The sequence below is a fragment of the Eurosta solidaginis genome, chromosome 1 (assembly GCF_040869045.1).
Source record: "Eurosta solidaginis isolate ZX-2024a chromosome 1, ASM4086904v1, whole genome shotgun sequence".
In the NCBI taxonomy this organism is placed as follows: domain Eukaryota; kingdom Metazoa; phylum Arthropoda; class Insecta; order Diptera; family Tephritidae; genus Eurosta; species Eurosta solidaginis.
The window spans coordinates 150,366,969-150,380,591 of record NC_090319.1 but is presented as its reverse complement, the minus strand read 5'-3'; the positions used below and the strand labels follow the sequence as shown (position 1 = coordinate 150,380,591).

The 13,623-nt window shown below is 42.6% G+C and overlaps 1 protein-coding gene and 1 pseudogene across 3 annotated transcripts in view; both read left to right on the top strand.

Moving 5' to 3' along the window:
- nompB (intraflagellar transport protein 88-like protein nompB) overlaps window positions 1-13,623 on the top strand; it is a 524,325-nt gene that overhangs the window by 107,081 nt on the left and 403,621 nt on the right. The window lies entirely within an intron of this gene.
- Window positions 4,879-6,075, top strand: LOC137238957 (ubiquitin-protein ligase E3B-like; annotated as a pseudogene).

Sequence of the window (13,623 nt, the reverse complement as noted above, 5' to 3'; positions counted from 1 at the left end):
TTTGTGTTAAAGTTTGTGGTGTGTTGGAAGTGACCTACTAGAATTTTGTTACGCTCCGCTGCTTTCCATCGAAGTTTGCGCCTGCAACATCTTTACTCTTCGATCAGTCTTTGCCAGCGTCGTTGCGTCTAACACTGCACGAAATTGACGAGATAATGCTTCCCTTGTACGTTGAAGCCCATTTACTTCGCTGCTCAATTTAATCACCTCACTATCCTCCTGCGCTCCTAGCTCAGCCACTGCATTTACAGTTTCCTCACTCGAATTGACTATGGTTAGTGCTATTTCCCCAAAACACCTATACTTTCTAATAGATATTGTTGCAATTGCTCTTTTAATTCTCCTACCCGACCGATACTTTTAAGGTTTTTAATGTACTTATTAAAATTATATTATCGCCCATATGGATTTTAATATTCCCTTCTGTACTCTGTCAGGATATTGCAGTCTTTATTTTTTCACGGTTTACACAATACTGACCGTGGCTAATAATAACAAGTAAGGAAGGCTATGTTCGGGTGTAACCGAATATTACATACTCAGCTGAGAGTTTTTGAGACAAAATAAGGGAAAATCGCCATGTAGGAAAATGAACCTAGGGTAACCCTGGAATGTGTTTGTAAGACATGGGTACCAATTGGAAGGAACTAAAGAGTATTTAAAAGGGAGTGGGCCATAGTTCTATAGGGGGACGCCTTTTCATGATATCGCCATAAACGTGGACCAGGGGTGACTCTAGAATGTGTTTGTACGATATGGGTATCAAATGAAAGGTGCTAAGGATTATTTTAAAAGGGAGTGGGCCTTAGTTCCATAGGTCGACGCCCTTTCGAGATATTGCCAAAAAGGTGGACATGGGGTGACTCTAGAATGTGTTGTACGATATGGGTATCATATGAAAGGTGCTAATGGGTATTTTAAAAGGGAGTGAGCCTTAGTTCTATAGGTGGACGCCTTTTCGAGATATCGCCATAAAGGTAGACCAGAGGTAACTCTAGAATGTGTTTGTACGATATGGGTATCAAATTAAAGGTGGTAATGAGTATACTAAAAGGTAGTGGGCCTTAGTTCTAGAGACGGACGCCTTTTCGAGATATCGTTATAAAGGTGGACCAGGGGTGACTCTAGAATGTGTTTGTACGATATGGGTATCAAATGAAAGGTGTTAATGAGTATTTTAAAAGGAAGCGGGCCTTAGTTCTATAGGTGAACGCCTTTTCGACATATCGCCATAAAGGTGGCTAGGGGTGACTTTAGAATGTGTTTGTACGATATTGGTATCAAATTAAAGGTATTAATAAAGGTTTTAAAAGGAAGTGGGCCTTAGTTCTATAGGTGGACGCTTTTTCGAGATATCGCCATAAGGTGGACCAGGGTTGACTCTAGAATGTCTTTGTACGATATGGGTATAAAATTAGAGGTATTAATGAGGGTTTTAAAAGGGAGTGGCTCCTAGTCGCATATGTGGAGGCGTTTTCGAGACCAAAATGTGGACCAGGGTGACCCAGAATATCATCTGTCGGGTACCGCTAATTTATTTATATATGTAATACCACGAACAGTATTCCTGCCATTTCCAAGGGCTTTTGATTTCGCCCTGCAGAACTTTTTAATTTTTTTCTACTTAATATGATAGGTGTCACACCCATTTTACCATGTTTTTTTTTTAATTTATGTAAATTTTTCGTCAAAAAACCAGTCCAATCACCATGTTTTATCCTTTTTTGTATTTGGTATAGAATTATGGCAATTTTTTTTTTTTTCATTTTTCGATATCGAAAAAGTGGTCGTGGTCATAGTCGGATTTCGCCCACTTTTAATACCAAGATGAAGTGAGTTCAGATAAGTACGTGAACTAAGTTTAGTAAAGATATATCAATTTTTGCTCAAGTTATAGTGTTAACGGCCGAGCGGAAGGACAGACGGTCTACTGTATATAAAAACTGGGCATGGCTTCAACCGATTTCGCCCATTTTCATAGAAAACTGTTACCATCATAGAAGCCATGCTTTTACCAAATTTCTAATGGATTGGTAAATTTTTGTTCGACTTATGGCATTAAAAGTATTCTAGACAAATTAAATGAAAAAGGGCGGAGCGACGCTCATTTTGAAATTTTCTTCTATTTTTGAATTTTGTTGCACCATATCATTACTGGAGTTGAATGTTGATATAATTTACTTATATACTGTAAAGATATTCAATTTTTTGTAAAAATTTGACTTACAATTTTGTTTTTTAAGTGGGCGTGCCGTGCCCGTCATCCGACTTTGCTAATTTTTATCTTGAACATATATAGTAATAGGAGTAACGTTCCTGTCAAATTTCATCACGATATCTTCAACGACCGCCAAATTACAGTTTGCAAAACTTTTAAATTACCTTCTTTTAAAAGTAGGCGGTGCCACGCCCACTAACCAAAATTTTAATGATTTTCTATTCTGCGTCATAAGGTTAATAAACTTACCAAGCTGTATCCCTTTATCCGTCTTTTGTAATGAATTATCTCATTTTTTTGGTTTTTCGAAATTTTCGTTATCGAAAAAGTGGGCGTGGTTATGGTCCGATTTCATTCATTTTAAATAGCGATCTGGGATGAGTGCGCAGGAACTCTCATACCAAATTTCATCAAGATACCTCAAAATTTACTCAAGTTATCGTGTTCGCGGACAGACAGACGGACGGACGGACATGGCTAAATGAATTTCTTTTTTCGCCCAGATCATTTTGATATACTGAAGTCTATATCTATCTCGATTAGTTTATGCCGTTATGGGGTACCGTACCCAGCAGACGTTGTTCTGCCCTAAATTTGGCCTAGATGGTTGGTTTTTATTAACTCACTTTTTACTACTCACCTGGGGCTAGCTGCTGGCTCTTTGACGTTCCAAATTAGAAAAACAAAACTGCAACACGCAATCTGCAAAATAAGTGAAACACAGAGGCAAAAAACTACAATCTAAATTTAACTAAAGAATTCAATTGAAATAAAGAGCAGTGAACTACAACAACTAAAATAGAAAGCAGGAACAAAACCGCGAACAAGTCCGCGGCACCTGCCGATAGCTAACTTTCGTTGAGTTTTCCCCCTTCAAGGTTAGCTTTCGGCTGGTGTTAGCCGTTACCGGTAATAATTATAAATAAATAACTAATGTGCGTGTTAGGGTGGTCCGAAATATTTAGGCTGGTGGCCTAAACATGCCGGCCCCCTTGCGGCGAGCAACTTGAAACTCGGTGAGTACGCCAGCAACCTTCCCAAGGCGGGATAAACTAAATAAATTTAAAAAATATGATACGTATGTATAGTAGGATCGTAAGTACGATCTCCGGCGGACATCCGTGCTCGCAGTAATGCAGCCTCGCTGAACTGTGGATGAAAAAGAAAAGCGTTAGTATTCAAGTACGTGGGGTTGCTTGGTTTAAAATGCACCTTGTGGTATAATTAAGGTTTTTTATAGTGGGTGGGCTCCAGACACGACGAGGCCGAAAATTGTGGCTTGGGTGAGGAGCCCGCCGACAGCTGACGTGGGTGTGCCTCCGACCATAATACTGGCGTAGACGTCGGCGCCCAAAGTGAGCAACACTGGGGACGATCGGTAAAATGTCGGATCGGCCAGCTTCATGAACTGGAATAGGGCCGCTACCGACGGGTCCAGATTTGCCTTGGGGTTTAACCTGGCATAGTTCGATATTACGGTGGCTTGGGTCGTAATCTTTCCCGCTACCCCATACTTCCGTCGAAGAACGACGGTGCACCTCGAAAGACGTGCGGTATTGTTACGCTCCAGGTGTAGATCCTTGCACAGATTGGCATCGATAATGCTGGTGGGAGCGCAGGCATCTAACAGGCCGTAACCAGGTGAGTCCTGACGCGACATTAAATTTATAGCTGTTCTAAAAAGTTTAATTCCTCCCTTGTTTGTAGTATCGAAAGCATAGATGACACTACTTTATTCCTGCTGGGATTTCAAGCTAAAAAGGTACTGACGAAAGTCTGTCGGAACTTCAATACACAAAAAAAAACAATTTCTGTCATGAAAGCGAGACCACCATTGAGTGTGCCATGTTTTTGTTTATGTTTTACATTTTAATTTTGCACTACCCTTTTTAACAATGAAAACAATGCAAATAAACCGCGAGAATTATTTTGGTCTCGAGTGGTTTCACCTTTTGTTTCCACAAGAAAGTTGGTTTTAATTGTGTGTCTGTGCACCAAATTGTCAAACTACAAACTTTTCTCAAAAAAAGAAAAGAGAATAAAAAATACTGCCGAATGTCAAAAAAAAAAACTATCGACATACAACCTGGCGCGTGTGTTTTCAGTGAAACCAGGCTGTCTCTTCAGGGTTTTCGTTAGTTGGTTTTTTGTTCGGCTACTAACACTCGAGTTTGTTGGATCCCGCGGATCCAACTTGTGATCTCATGGGGTCGCGCGCAATGTGTTTACGGCATAAGAAGAGACAAAAGCAAATGTCATCGAGTGGCAACCTTGATTCATTCATTCAAAATGTCATTCATTCATGGAAATGAGTATAGATACATTTTGAATGAATTTTCACTATGAAGAATTGGTAAGTATGCAGGTATCGTTCCTTTTTTTTATAATTTTATAAAGATTCTAATTTCTTCTTCTTTTGTTTCGTTTTAGCCTTCTAGAACCACTTGAAAATCGATATTCTTACAGAAATTAGAAAAACTATAATTTCGTTCTGTTTATTATTGAAATTAAAGTGGATATTACATTTGAAGCTAAAGTTTTATACGATGATGCAATGTTTGAACAGGTTTTAATCTTGTGGATGACAATTGCCAACGCAAAATTATTTGAAATGTGAATGTACTGAGCTCCAACATTCTCGTATCAATTAATATAAGAAAATGTTTGTATCCTCCGAATCGCAGAAAAATTCTCTTTTGGAACATACCAAAGCGGCAAGAGAGGAAAGGGCTTTGGAAAGAACGTCGTGATTGGGCAGCCATGCAAATACAAGCGCAATGGAAGGGATATGTGGCACGTAGGCAGTATCACAAAAGATAGTTTCCGATTTTGACAATTTAATTGGAAATGAAAGAAATGACAAGGATGTCGAGCTCTTACCTGCAATAATGTATACCCAGTTGTGCTACGCTTCCTTACACATTTTCAACACAAAAAACAAGCCGTAGTGGTTGATGCATCGCGTGAACGATTTGAACGTTTGTGTCGATATCTGGATAAAGCTATGGAATCAGAATCGTCCAAGATGTCATATGCAGCACTTTGTCTACACAAAGATAAAGGCTTGCCTTGGTTGGCATATATCAAATCTTTTTTTTTGAGTTTATGCTGCCAAGTGTTGGAGGACATAAGACCAGAAAATCATACCGATAGCACATCATTGGCATTGTATTTGCATACTTTAGTTGTCTTCACATCACCAAAGTCTTGGGGTATTCGCAGAAGCAAACCGTTTGATAAGGTGCAGCCTGCCTTACAAAAAATATGCTGTAATATTCCAGGGAAATTAGTGCAGTGCGGTTTCTTCAAAACAATGCGATCAATCCTTTTAAAAGGCACCGCTCGTGAAGATCTTTCTATTAAACCTGTGACTTTGAAAGCGATAATGACCCTGTCTACCCGCCTTCTAATTGATGGTGAATTCAGTCGTAGTTTACTAACTCAATTTCTAACAGAAATTTTATCGGTTCCGGCTCTGTTGTATCATTTAAATATAATAACACCACAGTGCATGGAGCAACTCACTGCGATGCAAGTCCTGAAGCGATTCCTCCAAGCTGCCGAAGATATTATATGGTTTTCAGATTTTATTAACCATATGCCTGCAACTAAGACCCTTGCATTTTTGGGAAACGTCGTGAATATGTTCACTATTGAAAATCCTGTGGAAGCAAAAGAACTGTCCTATCCCCTATTTACGACTGCAGCCACAATACTTTTGGAAAATATTCCCAATGCAGTTTCTAACAAAGGAGTGTTTACGCAATGGCATGAATTACTTGGTTGGCACACACCCACACCCGGTATTGACCTTCTCCAGGGTATGGTATAATCAAATACCGCGTTTCCCACGCCAGGGGCGGAATGGCGATGGTGCATTTATAAAAGGAGTATACCTATGCATTGGAGAGTTTCCCAAATGCAATCGAACATACATATATTGCAGCGGGCTTGCGATAGGTTTGCGGGTATAGGTACCCAATCAGCGGAAAATGCCGCACAACACTCATCACATTCATTGTTCCCAATTTCATTGAACGCATTATAAATTTATGGGGTATTCGACCCTTAGAGGTTTTGGGATCAGTTAAGACAGAGCTGATCGATGAAAGATCCAGCAATTTCTTAGATTGCGTAAAATGGGCTCGTAATTATGGGGAAGATACAAATTCCGTTCTACAACTAAGAAGATTATCCACTGAAACATTTGCAGGCAAGTCAGGTATGAGCAGAATAGTAAGGCTAAACAATTCACCTGCCGCCATGGATATAGACTGCCCGAGCACTTCGGTTGCCGCTTCCAATTTAAATATGGATTCTAGTCAACGTGAATACTTTTACTATAGTAGTATAAGTGGAAAGCGTCATCGTAGTTATAAAAAATACGCGTATCCGATTCGCGTATCGGTGATGGTCCATATTTTATTGGCAATCGTATACGTAAAATAGCAGAATGTGAAAACCCGCAGTTCATTCAATTCAAAAAGTTATCATCAGAATTTCTTCCCAATCAATATTTGTATGTTCCTTGAATATACATATTTAATTGAATTAATCGAATTTCATATCAGTCGCGTTCGCACAGCAGTGTACTGCGCTACCCTCCTACGGAGAAACAATCATTAAAACTTCGAACCATGAAAGCCAGACTATTTTTAGATTGCAAAATGTATTTGTGTTAATTCTGTTGCTTCATTAAGCAGCAACTCTGTAACTCAGAGGCACAAGCCTTTTTTAATCGCGAAAACGAATTACTACGTCAACGTCGGCGCAATGAGTTCCTCACTTCTTAGATATATAATCCGAATGTGACTGAGGAAAATCGGAAGACTATGATGGCCATGGCCACGGAAAAATGCCGCTGTTAACAAGGAGGTGGCAAAAAAGTTGTAGCTTTAGTATATGTAGAATCCAAAGGTGAAGGTATGAAGCGACAAGCCAACATACTTGGAGATTTGGGTATAGATGCCCTGCCAGGAACTGAAGGCTATTAGTTCAATGCAATCAAATGATGCCAATGCCATTATTTGCCCATACAAAAAGGGTATAACTTGTGCGTTGTAGTTGGAAACACATGCACAGGAGCGCCTTTCAAAGAGCCGCGATCCAAGGGAATTAAGACATTATTGGCGTGAGTGGCATGATAAAGCTGGTACCCCAATGCGCGAAAATTTCAAAACTTATGTTGAGCTGACTCGCGAGGCAGCGCGTTTGAATGGCTACTCATCTTACGTTGATTATTGGTTACACTTCTATGAAGATCTCGATTTTGAAGCCAAATTTGGACAAAGTTTATAACGCCATATTACCCTTCTATCGTGAATTGCAGGGTTATTCATGGGAAAATGCTCTGTCTCTATTCACACCATATGCCGAAAAGCCCTTTGTTGAAGTGGCTGGCGAAATGCCGAAACAGAATTATACCGTCCAAAAAAATGTTTGAATTAGGCGACCAATGTTTTTTTTTTTTCAATCACTCGGTATGCATCCGCTATCAAAATAGCGATGTACGCATCAAAATGTTTACAGAAGTTAATAGTCATTACTTGTATGTTGTACATCATGAGCTTAGCCATATCCAATACTATTTGTAATATGAGAATCAACCGACTGTGCATCGTGGCAGCAACCGAAGCTACTTGAAAGGGGTTAGAACATCAAATAACGATGTTTCTCTACATTGGTAAGTGTTATTCATAACCGAACACTTATTGTTTAAATTATACTAAATTCACACAACCGCACAGTATTGGTTAAACTGCGAGAATCATAATTAGCTACCTTTTTTTTGGTTTTTCATTTATATGAGAAATGAATTCTTTGTTGCACTTATTATCATTATTATTTCTAAAAAACCAAGAGCCCTTGAAATGCCTATTTTAAGCGCTTGCATGCATTCTCGAGCTAAAGAACAAAAACTTAATGAAAAAGCCAACCAATAAATGTAAACATTTATTTAGAAATTTAAAGAACAAAATGCTAATTTTTAAACTAAAACATTAAGCTGATTGGGTTTTTTTTTTTTTTAACCAGGTTACAAAGGGTGATTTAGCTAAAAATTGTGCTACTACACCAGTATGCACTGAGGAGGGCGAGAAAATTGCTTTAAGTCGTCGTGTGGAGAAGCCTTGGCGTTTACTTGGGTTTGGTCAAATCTTTGGTGGTCAAACTATACAGCCTGTGTTGGACAGCCACCCGTTGATTGGAATTAATTTATGATGGTAAGTAGGCAGTAACGATAGCTAAGCCACCTTAATTTCAAGTCCGTTAATTTCAAGGCGAAACCAAGTTGACCCGAGGAACTGCTACCAATGCTACTACAGCCAAAACCCAGAACCTGCGCACCACCTAACGGAGGATGGCAGAACCTGCGCCCTACGAAACGGACGCAAACAGATTTAAAAGGTAGGATGTTAACTATATTACCTTACGGTAATAAAATATTAGATGTTTTAAGACAAAATTGTGATTATTGATTCACTGGTATGCTGTGGCAGATAGTGGATCTGCAGTAGGGTTCTGTTGGCCTCGTTCGGGGTGAACGAGAGCGGGGTTAAGTGGTTTGTTGGCTTCGTTCGGGGTTATGGGATTTGTTGGCCTCGTTCGGGGTGAACGAGAGCTGGGTTATGGGATTTGTTAGAGCGGTTGGGAGTTACAGATCTTCCACACCCTCACTGGGGGGTGGTAGAAGGACCAATTTTGTGATTGGTCTGGTGGTTTGTCCCCTTGCCGTATCTAGTTCGACGACTCGAACTCGGTTATCGGGGCCATAATGAAGGTTGGCTATCCGACCTAGTCTCCATTCGTTAGGGGGCAGATTATCCTCCTTAATGACTAGGTCTCCCTGTTTAAGGTTTGATTGTGAATGCTTCCACCTAACGCGCTTCTGCAATTCGGTGAGATACTCCGTTTTCCACCGTTTGCAGAAGGTTTGATGCAGCGCCTTGAGTTTTTCCCATCGATTGACGAGTGATGCGCGATTCTCGCTGACGTCGATCTCTGGGGGCGCTAGTAGGTGGCCCCCGACTAGGAAGTGCCCGGGGGTAAGTGGCTCCAGGTTAGACGGGTCATTTGAAGACGGGCTTAGAGGGCGGGAGTTGAGACAGGATTCAATCCTACACAGGAGGGTGCTAAACTCCTCGAGAGTAAATTTATGATCCGATGCGATCTTTTTGAAATGGGTTTTGAAATTCTTGACCCCCGCTTCCCACAGCCCGCCCATATGAGGAGCAGCTGCTGGTATGAAATGCCATGTCAGGGTTTGGTGGGCATATTTAGAGAGGGTTTGGTTGCGCGCATCAACGAGGAATGCCTTGACCTCTGAGCGGAGAGCCCTTGACGCGCCGACAAAGTTCGTTCCGTTGTCGGAATAGAGGTTTTCCGGGCATCCTCGTCTGGCGACAAACCGTCTAAATGCTGCGAGAAACGCGGCGGTGCTGAGGTCGCTAGTCGCCTCCAAGTGGATCGCCTTAGTCGCAAAGCAGACGAATAGGCAGACGTATCCCTTAGACATGCGGCATCCTCGTCCGCTTTAAGACTTGATGTCAAACGGTCCGGCGAAATCCACCCCGGTGTTGGTAAATGCCCTGCTAAAGGTGGTGCGTTCCGCAGGGAGGGTTCCCATGAGTTGCGTCGGGGAACGTTTGCGGAATAGCGTACAGGCCTTGCAGTTGTGTATGATGGATCGGATCATGTTTTTGACCCGAGGTATCCAGTATTGCGTGCGTAGGAGCCGCGGCATCAGTTGGTTTCCGCCATGTACGGAAATGGTGTGGACAAACTGGACCAGGAGACGGGTGAGTCGGCAGGCGTAAGGGAGGATTATCGGGTGACGCTCGTCGACGGGAACGTCCCTGGATGCGTTGAGGCGACCCCCCACCCGAAGGACATTATCTTCGTCGAGAAAGGGGTCTAGAGAGAAAATCTCGCTTTTGGTCGCGATGGGTTTCCTAGTTCTCAGAGCGCTTATTTCTTCGGCATAGTGGTTGGTTTGGGATATCCTGATGAGGCGGCTAGTCGTAGCCTTGATTTCGTCAGGCGAAATCTGGTGCGACTCTGCTTTAAAGGACGTTTTAGTTTTTGGATGGATTCTATTGGCGAATCTTATAATGTAGGAGATTACCTGCAACGCCCTTGATAGATCGGAAAACCGATCAAGAATATCCTCGCTATTGTTGATGTTCGTTGCTGCATGCACTTGCACTCGTTTTTCTTCGATGTTTGTGTGGTACTCCTGTTCGCCTTGAGATGGCCATTTCGCTTTGCCTTCTTGCAGCCAAGAAGGTCCCTGCCACCACAAAGAGTTGTCGACTAGGTCCGTGGCTGGAAGTCCTCTGCTGGCTAAGTCCGCTGGATTTGATGCGGACTCGACATGATGCCATGCTTTCGTTCCTACCTTCTCCACGATTTTTGTCACTCTGTGAGCTACAAATGTTGACCAGGAACACGGGGGTTTTCGAATCCATGCTAGGACGATGGTCGAGTCTGTCCATAGGTGAATGTTAAATGTGCCTAAGTGCAGGTTCTCCATCACATTTTCCAAAGTCTCAGCCAGCAAGACAGCACCGCATAACTCCAATCTTGGTAGTGAAATTGTTTTTCTGGTGTCACCCTTGTTTTTGCCATGAGTAGGCTAACGTAGATCCTATCGTGGATCTTAGCTCGCGCGTAAACCGTAGCCGCGTAGGCTTTTTCGGACGCGTCACAGAAGCCGTGAATTTCGAAATCGTTGGTTGGTGTGAAGTGCACCCACTGAGGTATACGAATCTGGTTAATGGCGGGGTACTCCTGCATAAAAGTTTGCCACTGATCTAAAGTGATTGCGGATACCGGTTCATCCCAATCCGTCCCCTCCAGCCAAATGTTCTGCATTAATATCTTAGCTACGATGATAACTGGAGCAAGCCAGCCTAACGGGTCGAAGAGTTTGGCGATGGCAGATAGGATCGCCCTCTTTGTTAAGATATCCTGGTTTTCGATTGGTTTCGCTGTGAAAAAAAAAATGGTCGGAATGCGCGTTCCAACGGATTCCTAGGGTTTTTACCATGCTCGCTTCCTCGAACTCCAGAAAGTCTTCCGTAAGCCTGTGAGGTTTGGGTATGTCCTGTAGTATCCTACTGCAATTAGAGGTCCACTTTCGCAGAGGGAATCCTGCTGACTTTAATGCAGCTGTTATTTCGTCGCGAGCCGCGATTGCTGCCTCGATGCTATGCCCCCCTGCAAGGACGTCATCGACGTACATACTGTTTCGCAAGATGTGCGCTGCGGTTGGCAGAGATGCTTCGACGTCATCAGCAAGTTGATGTAGGGTTCTGATCGCTAGATAGGGGGCACAGTTTACCCCAAAGGTTACCGTGTTGAACTCAAACACGCTGACAGGGTCCTCTGCTTTGAGTCGAAAAACTATTCTTTGGTATTGGGTTTGATTTTCCTTTACCCAAATTTGCCTGTACATCTTCTCAATGTCCCTGTTGAAGACGTACTTGTAGAATCTCCATCGGAGGAGTAGTATTGTTAAGTCAGATTGAAGTACTGGGCCGGTGTGTAGCACATCGTTCAGGCTTGTGCCATTGGATGTCGGGCACGACGCGTTGAATACGACCCTTACTTTAGTCGTTGTACTTTCCTCTTTGATAACCGCATGATGCGGCAAGAAGTAGCAATCAGATGATTGTGGTGGTACTACGGTGTGCACCTTAGACATGTGCCCTAACGTGACGTATTCTGTCAGTACCCTATTGTATTCCGTCTGTAGGGCCGGTGTCTTGGCTAGGCGCGTCTCGTTCCGATAGAACTGAGAGCAGACCCTCTTGAGAGATGGGCCCAAACAGACGGTTTTTGGGAAGCTTTGTTTGAATGGAAGGGCGACGGTATATCTTCCATCTGAATTCCTTTCCGTTGTGTTTTTGTATAGTGCCTCGCAATAGGCATTATCTTCGGTCAGGGCCTTTTTTGTAGGTACGTTTTCAAGTTCCCAGAAAGCGGCTAGCTGCTTGTCTAGGCTAATTTCATTGAAAAAGGATACTCGTGTATTGGTTGGTTGAGGTGCATCTGCACGACCGGTTAAAATCCAACCGAAGACGGTTTCTTGGGCGAGAAGCGTATTCAGAACGTTCTTCCGTATACCGTTTAGTATGATCTGGGGATAAATATCGCCGCCAAGTATGAGGTCGACTGGTTCATTAATGAAGAACCTCTTATCCGCCAGAATCAGATCAGGGAACGCTTGCCGAGTCGTTGCGCTCACTTGGCAAGTCGGAAGGTCCCCTGTTAATTGAGGCAGGACTAGGGCCACTGTATTGATGCTTACTAAGGGGTCTGTAAGCGAACCTAGCGTAATCGCACATGATTCCTTTACCTGTGAAGATGGTGTATTATTTATTCCTGACACCTGCACATGCAAACGTTTGGATGGAAGGTTTATTCGCTTTTTTAGTCTTTCTGTTATGAAGGAGCATTCGGACCCAGAGTTTATCAGCGCTCGGGCGGAAAATTTCACTCCGTTGTAGATTATATTAACCCGCGCTGTTCCTAGTAACACCCCTTTTGTTGTGTTAGCATGACACGAAGAGACGTTATTAGCATTATCTTGTCTTTTTTAAGACTCCATCCTTGCCCTAGCCTGTTGTGAGGTTGAAGGTGTATTGTCGGTGGTGTTTTGAGTCCACCTTTGAGGAGTTGTCTTTGGTTGTGCTGTCGGAAGATGGAGCAAGGTGTTGTGCCTTGCGTGGCACTTGCTGCAATTAAATTGGCTAGTGCATCGTGTCACGGTGTGTCCACCCGACAGACAATTCAGACAGTAACTATTGTTTTTGACAAATTCAATTTTTCCTGACGTGGACAACCTACGGAATTTTTGGCAATTTCGTAATTTGTGCTCTGTACTGTTGCACATCTTACAGGCTGATTTGGGTACGCTGGCTTGGTAAACCCCAAGCTTCGTAGAATTTTCCCGAGAGTTTGAATTTTGACTTTTGGGTGCTTTTGTGGTTTTGTTACCCCTAAGATCAGAAACCGTCTCTAATGTCTGGAAGCGATTGGACAGGAATTTGTCCATATCCTCCCATTTTGAGATATCTGTTTTTCGTTCTACGGTCTGTTCCCAAAGAGCCAACGTAGATTCAGGGAGTTTTGTGGAGCATAGGTAGGTTATAATTGCATCCCAATGTGTGATGTCAATATTATGACATTGTAATGCAGAAATGCAATTGTTTATCTCCCGTTGCAATTTTTTGATGGAGGTTCCACACTCCTGTTCGACTGCCGTCAGATTAAATAAAAGTTTTAATTGTGTGTTGACGAGGATACGTTTATTTTCGTACCTGTCGCTTAGATTTTTCCAGGCGGTTGCAAAACCCTCGTTTGTTAATGAGCACCTGCCCACTATTTCTTTTGTCTCCCCTTGA